The sequence below is a fragment of the Eumetopias jubatus genome, unplaced genomic scaffold (assembly GCF_037043125.1).
Source record: "Eumetopias jubatus isolate StellerSeaLion01/CBP00866 unplaced genomic scaffold, mEumJub1_p1.0 scaffold_9, whole genome shotgun sequence".
Taxonomy (NCBI): Eukaryota; Metazoa; Chordata; class Mammalia; order Carnivora; family Otariidae; genus Eumetopias; species Eumetopias jubatus.
The window spans coordinates 94,651,229-94,659,755 of record NW_028274815.1 but is presented as its reverse complement, the minus strand read 5'-3'; the positions used below and the strand labels follow the sequence as shown (position 1 = coordinate 94,659,755).

The 8,527-nt window shown below is 41.7% G+C and overlaps 1 pseudogene; it reads right to left on the bottom strand.

Moving 5' to 3' along the window:
- Positions 1-5,004: 5,004 nt before the first annotated feature.
- LOC114224514 (centrin-2 pseudogene) lies at positions 5,005-6,061 on the bottom strand (annotated as a pseudogene).
- Between the last annotated feature and the right edge of the window lie 2,466 nt (positions 6,062-8,527).

The following is an 8,527-nucleotide window of genomic DNA, read 5'->3' as shown; positions in this document are numbered from 1 at the left end:
TCCGATTGCCCAATCAACAGAAAATAAATGAGGAAATAGTCTAATGTGTCAATATTTATCTATTGGCCCTAATTGGACTTGTTGAACATGCAGAGTTGGCAGCTCTGGCTTATCTGTGTGCTCTTGATTGCTCCTCCCATTGTGCGGGCACCGTCCCTGTTATGCGCGGGGTAATAACATCTCAAAGGCCAAGAGCACTGTCTGGAGAATAAATGCATTTTAAAGGTCTAAGAACACTGGATTGGAAAGCCAGGGAGAACCCAGGAGGAAGGGAGACCCCAGCAAACCGCAAGCCATTTGTGACTGAAGTGGGCCGTCCTTTCCTGCCCAGGTTCCTGGTACATTGTCTTCTGATTTTCCAGGAAGCTCAGCTGGCTCCAAACCTGTGGGGACACAGCCCTCCTCCTGCTCTTGTTGCCTCTTGTTGGTTGCAAAGTGTTAATGTCTACAGTACTCTCAAATTGCCTTTAAAGACAACAGGAGTCAAAGTCATTGTAGCTCACAATATTTGAACACTCATTACATACCAGATAGTATTCTAAACATCTGATATTTGGCTTCCCCCAGGGCCCCAGAGATGACTTCTACCATAAGGTGCATTTTACAAATAAGTAGCTGAGGCCCCAAGAATAACTTGCCCAAGTTCACTTAGCCAGTGGCAATAGAACCCACCTTGAACCTAGGTGGTCTGACTCCATGCTCCTAATTACCACTGGGCCCCAGATTCCAGACCCTGACCAGAGAACCAGTGTCTCTTTAAATGTTTCACCCCAGGTACCCAGCTTGCCTAAGCACCGACCAGAGTCCCCTTCCCTGGAGACCTTCTTTCTGGTCGGTGACTGATCTTTCTCCCCCTATCTTGAAAAGCCCAAGTCCACAGCAATGGTAGAAATGGTGCATAATCTCTTGCTTATGGTCCCATTGACCAAGTGTTTCCAATAGCACAATCCACTCAGTCCTCACAGCATCTTTTCATGGAAGGAGGGACAGAAATTTCTATTATCCCAGCCTCCTTTAGGCCTCTCAGACCACAGTGACTCTTGAGTCCCGAGTCAGTGAGATCACTGCCTAGATGTCATGCCTCAGCAACTTATCTGAACCATGGACAGTGCCTGTGAACTGACCCCCTTTCCCCTGCTCAGCTGAAAAGCAACCTCCCCCCAGTTGTCCAAGATGAGCTGTGGTTCCCAGTTCATTCCAAGAAGATAGCAAATGGATCTAATCATGGAACACAGCACACACTGGATTGGCCATAGAGACACAGAGCCACAATCTCTTCTATAGCCAGGCTATTGCACAAAGTTAACTGGCTTTTTTTCTTTCTAGCTGGATCTGATAGCGTCCTGGGAAGTCTTTGTATTGCTTTATATCACAGGATCACTATACCAGTGTGGGAATGGTAACAAACCTACTGCTATGAACTCCTGATATTATCTTTTAGCAAATTAGATCTGCCTTCCCTATGAATAGAGAGTTAAGAAAGCTGAGACAAATTCTTTTTTAAAAAAATATTTCTTTGAATTCTATATTACTCACACATAGATTATTTTCTCTTTCTACCAATTCTACTGGGTTCATTCTTTCTCTAATAATGTATTGTGCCATCACCATGCCAAACACATTTTTGACCTCCAATAAGAGCTTCCCAGAGAGACAGTCCAAAATGAGTCTTATAGGACTGAAACCACAGGATCAGCTGGCCTGATTTCTTCTGCAGGCTCCAGGGGAGAATCCATTACTTGCCTCTTCCAGTTTTTACAGGCTGTGGCATTCATTGGCTCATAGATGCATCACTCCAAGCTCTGCTTCTGTCTTCACATCCCCTTCTCTACCTCTTATAACAATCCTTGTGAATACATGGGACCCACCCAGTGAAACCAGGATAATCTCCCCATTTCAAGATCCTTAAATTGATCCTATGTGAAAAGTCCCTTTTGCCATATGAAGTGACATTCACAGGTTCCGGGCATCAGGACTCGGGCCTCTCTAAGGGGCCATAATTCAACCTACCACAATATGCAGTAGATTCTGGGAAGAGAGGCAAAGTGCTTGTCAGTCACTCATTTATTCATTCCTTTGTCCATCTGCCGATATTGAATTGCACTAGAGCTGCTGCAAAGAACAGGACAGTGTTCACATTGGCATGTTGGATCTAGGAAGTGAGCTTGCCATCCACTCAACAATAACACTGAAAGTGAGTTCATTGCCATTGGGGTGCCAGCAGGAAAGGAACAGTTGAGAGAAGAGATGATGGGGGGGGTAGAGCTAATTTAGCCTGGGGTGGCCACTTGTGTCCAGAAAGCCTTCCCTGAGAAAATGACATTTAAGCTAGGAGCTGAGGGAAGTGTAGGACTTTGCTAGGGGAAGAAGTAGGGAAAGGTGAAAAGCTACAAAGACAAAGTGGCCATCCAAGCCTCAAATAATTGTCAGTCTGGTTTAATTGCAATGACAATGGTTTTACTTTGTCTGATGTAGTCAAATTCAAGGTCCCCATTGTGAGTGAGCATCAGTGTTTGTGTTGTGTCCTAAAAGGGCAAGGGATCCCTGGAGGTGAGAGGAAGGTAGGGCAAGTCTTATGTGTGTTTAGCAACAAAGGAAGGAGAAAGCTTCCCCAGCTTTTCAGTTCTTGAGTCCCAGCCCTTGTCTGAAGAGAGGTAGACCTTTGTTGTGTTTATTCCACTCAACTACAGATTTAAATTGGTACGGAGCTACTTGGCCCCTCTTCCTAGAAGGGCCAGGTGTACAAGAGTTTCTGAAAGACCAGCTTTCCTGTCCTCTGATTGGACTTGGTGACTGTATAACTTCCATGACCAAAATATTCTGTACTAAGGTTACTTATACAGCCTCAGCGCATAGCCCCTCACAGGATGCTTATTCATTACAGAGGAAACAGTAAATTGACAGCAAAGAAGCCTGGTAGGCAATTCTTTAACCAAGTGATCAGAATTAGCACAACCAGTAATTGGACTTGACATCACGCACCTCTTTATAAGATGCACTGAGAAGTGTACAACAACCCTTTTGGGATCTTCCTGCCTGAAATGCATCCCCTCAATATAATCATGAGGAAACATCATAAAACTCAAATTGAGAGAGTTTCTATAAAATGGCTGATTATATCCTTCAAAACTGTTGATATCACAAAAGACACCTCTATTCTTTGTCTCTAGAGATATGTTTATTCTGGATATTTAATATAAATGTATCATACAATATGTAGTCCTTTGTGACTGGCTTCTCTCACTTGGCATGATGGTTTGTAACATGTGTTAGTACTTCATTTCTTTTTATTTCCAAATAATATTCCCTTGCATGAATACATCACATTTTGTTTAGGCATTTGGATTGTTTCTGCTTTGTAGCTAGTATGAATAATGCTGTCATGAACATTCATATGCAAGTTTTTGAGTGGACAGTTTTCATTTCTCCTGGGTGTATGTGTAAGAGTGGAATTTCTGGGTTATATACTAACTCTGTGTTTAACCTTTTGAGGTACTGTCACACTGTTTTCCAAAGTGGTTGTACCATTTCACATTCTCACCAGCCAGGTTCTGGTTTGTCCACATTCTTGCTAACACTTGCTATTTTAGCCATCCTAGGAATTCTGAACTGGCAACTCACTGTAGTTTTGATTCTTTATACTATTCTTAAAAGCTTTCTCTAAGTCTGAAATTATGTAAAACAGAAAATGAAAAGAAAAATATCCCATACCAAAATTACTCTTAATGAAAGAATTTTGGAGAGAAATCCTTTCTTTATCTTGGGCTGAGTTGATGACCAGCAAATAGATCCTAAGGACAAGAGCAGAGCCTGAGTTCTAGAAATTTGGATACTTCCTGGGTTCAGTGTTTCCATTCATTCACTCAAAAAACATTTATCAAACGCCAGTTAAAATACAATGTTAATACAATGAATATAGGGAAATGTGTACTGCTGTCCTTCCCATGTAAAAGTGAACTGCTTTTGAAGTTTCTTCCTGATGGGGATTGAAATTAACACATTCACAAGTGCAACAGATGCATACCAAGTATGAAAACCTACATTTATCTGTTCCATTAAAATACCACATTCAGCATTGCAACGGTTTAGAGCTATCATCTGGTTAAGTTTATGGTAGTTCACTATCATCTGCCATAATCCATTTGGTTTTTACAGAAGCTCATACAATGACTTAGATGAGCATATGATGGCAATGACCACCCTTGCATTCTTGAAGTCTTTGAGAGTGATGTAATTCCTCCTGGATGTGTCATGATTCTATCTTGGCCAGGACAGGGGAGGAATGGTTTCAAAGTCTTCCACTTGGACCTTCCTTCCAAATTATCTCTTAATCCCCATAACAGGGAGTCAAGCTGCTAAGGATCTCCATCCTGACTATGCATATGCATACTGGGAAAATAACCTTAAGATGAATGTGAGTACACACTGGAGACACTGTGAGATGGAGTTGAACCAGAATTCAATTTGTTACCTGATCCGCATAAACCCCACTCTAATAGGGGGTCATTCTAATATGATCTAACCTTGCTGTCCCTGTCAGCTCACATCTATATCAAATAGCTCTCTAGAGGTCTGGGTATTTCCTTCTCTCTAGGGCACAAAGGCTGTGGCACATGTCCAATGGTGGGCTAATTGACAGAAAACCAAATAAGACAGAGACAAAATGTGTAGAACATGGAGGAAACACAAAAATTCTGAACTCACATAAAAAACATGGACTTCAGATCCATGCATATCCGGGTTGGATGACTGCTTCACCACTCATTGGCTGGATAAAGCTCAACATCATCTGTAAGGTGGATTGTTAATGCCTACTTTGCAGGGACATTCCAAGTCAATATAGAGAGCGGAAGGCATGACACGGAGCAGATTCTCCAAAAATAAGTAGCTGTTTCTATTAATATTAACAATGAGATGTTTCATTGCTCATGGTTCACAGTTCATGTGGCATATGAATATTCACATGGTATGGTCTTAGCCGGTTGAAATTTGAGATTTTTTTTTTTTTTAAAATAAGAAAGGCTTTATTTTTAAGACAAAACAAATAGCACAAACACACATCCAAATGCACATGAGTAAGTTCACTGGGTTTTATAAAAGAGAAAGCGGCACTCGGGTGTCAGTTATAACTAGAAACATCAAGAAGATGCCCCCTGATTCTGGTGGCATGGATACAACACGTGCTTGTCTAAGAAGTCATTCTGGGGTGGCATCAGTGTGGAAATGCATGACAAAAGTGAGGTGATACAAGGCAGAAATGCCGGTGGGTGAAAGCTTTAAGCCCCTTTTCACCACCCTAATGTGCTTTTGTTTTGCTCTGGGGAACTGAAGCAATCAGCAGGTCACCTTAAAGAGAACTTAAATGTCAAAGAACACTTTCAAATACCTAAAAGAGATTCAAGATTGTTACTAAAGTTGTACAGGTAGGTCAGTAGGAGAAAACAGTTTATGTTCTCAAAACCCAGGTTTCACACAATATGAAAAGAAGAGACTGATTTTAGTAAAGGCTGGTCTTTTTCATGATGCGCAGGAACTCCTGCTCATTGACTTCTCCATCTCCATCTCGATCAGCCTCATCGATCATTTCCTGTAGCTCCTCATCAGTGAGGTTCTCACCCAACTCCTTGGCCACACACTTTAGATTTTTGAATGATATCTTCCCAGTTTCATCATCATCAAAGAGCTTGAAAGCTTTCAGAATTTCTTCTTTGGTATCTTTCTCGGACATTTTCTGAGTCATCACAGTCAAAAAGTCACTAAAGTTCATTTTTCCTGTCCCTTCCTTATCGATTTCACTTATCATTTTCTTGATCTCTTCTTTCTTGGGTTCAAAGCCCAGTGCCCTCATTGCCACCTTAAGTTCCTTAACATCTATGGTCCCAGTTCCATCAGCATCAAAGAGATCAAAAGCTTCCCGGATTTCCTGTTTCTGCTCTTCAGTAAGCTCTGGCTTAGGACTCATCCTTTTTCTCTGGGCAGATGATGCCATGCTTGCCTTCTTAAAGTTAGAGGCCATTGCCGATGGACTCCGCTGCCCGTTGTTACGGCAACCGACGTACATACTGAAATTTGAGATATTTATGAGTATGGAATAGTTTCACTTGATACTCTGAGATAAAAGAACAATAAGGACCTGTATATAATAAAGTGTGTCTTTGGGGCAACTGGATTTTACCAAGGAGTAAGAATTTAGTCTAAGATGAAGTGAAAACAAAGAGACAGTTATATACTGCCTTAGTTTGGATCCTGCAAAAGCAGAACCTGTATTAGGGACTTGGGTGCTGATAATTTATTTGGGAGGTGATTCCAAGGAGGGAATTGGGAGGGTCTTATAAAAGAAAATCCAGTAAAATGTGCATTAACATTATTGCTGGTATAGGAACTGAGGCTCAGTTCTGCTGGGAAATCATGTAGAATACACCGCTATATTGTTCCTTCAAAAGACTACAAGTTGAGAATTTTTTATCGTTTAACTCTTATCAGCCATTGATTGAGGGTTACCCCCTGGAGACATTGGTTCCAGCCTACTTGGAGGCACCTGGAGCTGAGCATGGCTCCAACAAACCTAACAAGACAGGAGAAGCTTTGTGATGGGTCCTTGAAATATGACACAAAAATGGCTTAGGAGATTACCAAAGCCAAATTAGAGGCAAGCTTAAAAGATATTGAGCAGGACACAGAAAAGGCTCCTACATACACTCTATGTCTCCATATTTCATTATTATTCATTAGCTAAGCCACTGAGGTGTTTTGTTTTATTTTTAATTAACCTCAGTTTACCCATCTGCAGTGGTCCCACAGGAAACCATAATGATTTTGCATTTTTTATGGTTTTCTGGCATGGGCTTCTGAGGATGCCTATCACCAGAACAAGAAATTCCTTGGGAATCTTTTAAACATCATGGCCTTTCCTGATGCACAGTTACTATATGTGGCAGGAAACGGAGAGCATGGGCTAATAGGTCCAACACAAACAGCAAAAGCAAAACATACTACTTGGATTTGGAAGAGTGTCTAAAGGATTTGGGTTCCACAAACAGCATTTTTGGCAGCTTGGGGCAACTATAATCCTGTGTCCATAATTTCATTTTATTTTAAGGAGAGCTGTGCCTATTTTCTTTTAGCTGATAAGAATTTTCCTTGCATTATGAATAAATGCCAAAGCTTATGTGAAAATTCATTTGGCTCTAACTCAGAAATTTCCCAATTTCCCATTTGGGGCCTGAGTACAATGGAAATACTTTTTCTTGATTGATTCTGGAGAGAAGTATAATCACTCTTTGGCTTGGGCCTCTTAGCCTCAGGAGGTGAAAAAAGTGTGTGGTGATTGGCTCTCTGGTTTCTTGGTGACACCCACAAAGGTGTACTCTATGCCATGGGTCCACTCCACCTATCAGGAGCTTGGGCCTGTGGGATGACAATGGGGCACTGGCAGCCAGAAAGGAGGTCAAAGCCTACATGTCAGCCCAGTTTCCCCTCAATAACCCCCTAGTCAAACACGTTCAAAAGAAATGGAATTTCTCTAAATGAATTTTTATTGTAAAGTCCTTCTGAAAAAGCAATTAATAATAGGAGCCATAGTTTCATAAACACTCCTGTAACTCAGAGAATACTCTTTTTTCTCAGGATGGAATGTACATCCAATATCACACAATGAAATACATTCTTTTTCCTCAGCATCATTTTCCTCATGTTTAAAATTTGGAGCCTCTTTGTTGAGACTGTTTTGATTGCAAGTGACAGAAGCCCAACTGGAACTGGCTTAAACTCAGAAGGAACCTGATCATAAGGGTTCTGGGCTATTTTACAGGAAAAGGGGCAGTGACCTAGAGCTATGAGAGGAATATGTCTGATCTCAGGAATAACTAGATCCTGGAACACACTTAGTCCCCAGGTAGACTGTCTCCATCTCTTGGATATGTCCTCCTCTGAACATCTGCACCATTCTTCTCTCAAAATGGATCTATTTCTGTCTTTCTGGCCCATGAAGTAAAACTATACAGCCCTGAACAATTTCTAAGTATTACATCATAAAGCCCAGCCACCAGTACGAAGACATTTCAGTTCCAAAATTTCCAGAGAGGGGTGCCTGGGTGGCTCAGTCAGTTAAGTGTCTGCCTTTGGCTTGGGTCATGGTCCTGGGGTCCTGGGACTGAGCCCTGCATTGGGCTACCTGCTCGGCAGGGAGTCTGCTTCTCCCTCTGCACCCACCCCCCCCACCCCGCTCATCCTCTCTCTCTCTCCCCTAAATAAATAAATTCTTCTTTTTTAATTCCCAGAGAAAGACTCTAATTGGCTCACTTCACACCAATCAACTGTATTAAGAGTTCCAGTTATAAGACAACATGGCAGACCCCTGTGAAATCATGGTGAGAAGTCCCCAGAAAAAAGGAGATCATAGGTTGCCAAACCGTAATTCTCTCTTACCAAAAGTTTGGACCCAATGATTGCTAACACTTAATAGCTTTAACAGATGCATTCTCTGCTTGACTTAAGATGACTCTCAGTTCAAGGGAACCAATTATTG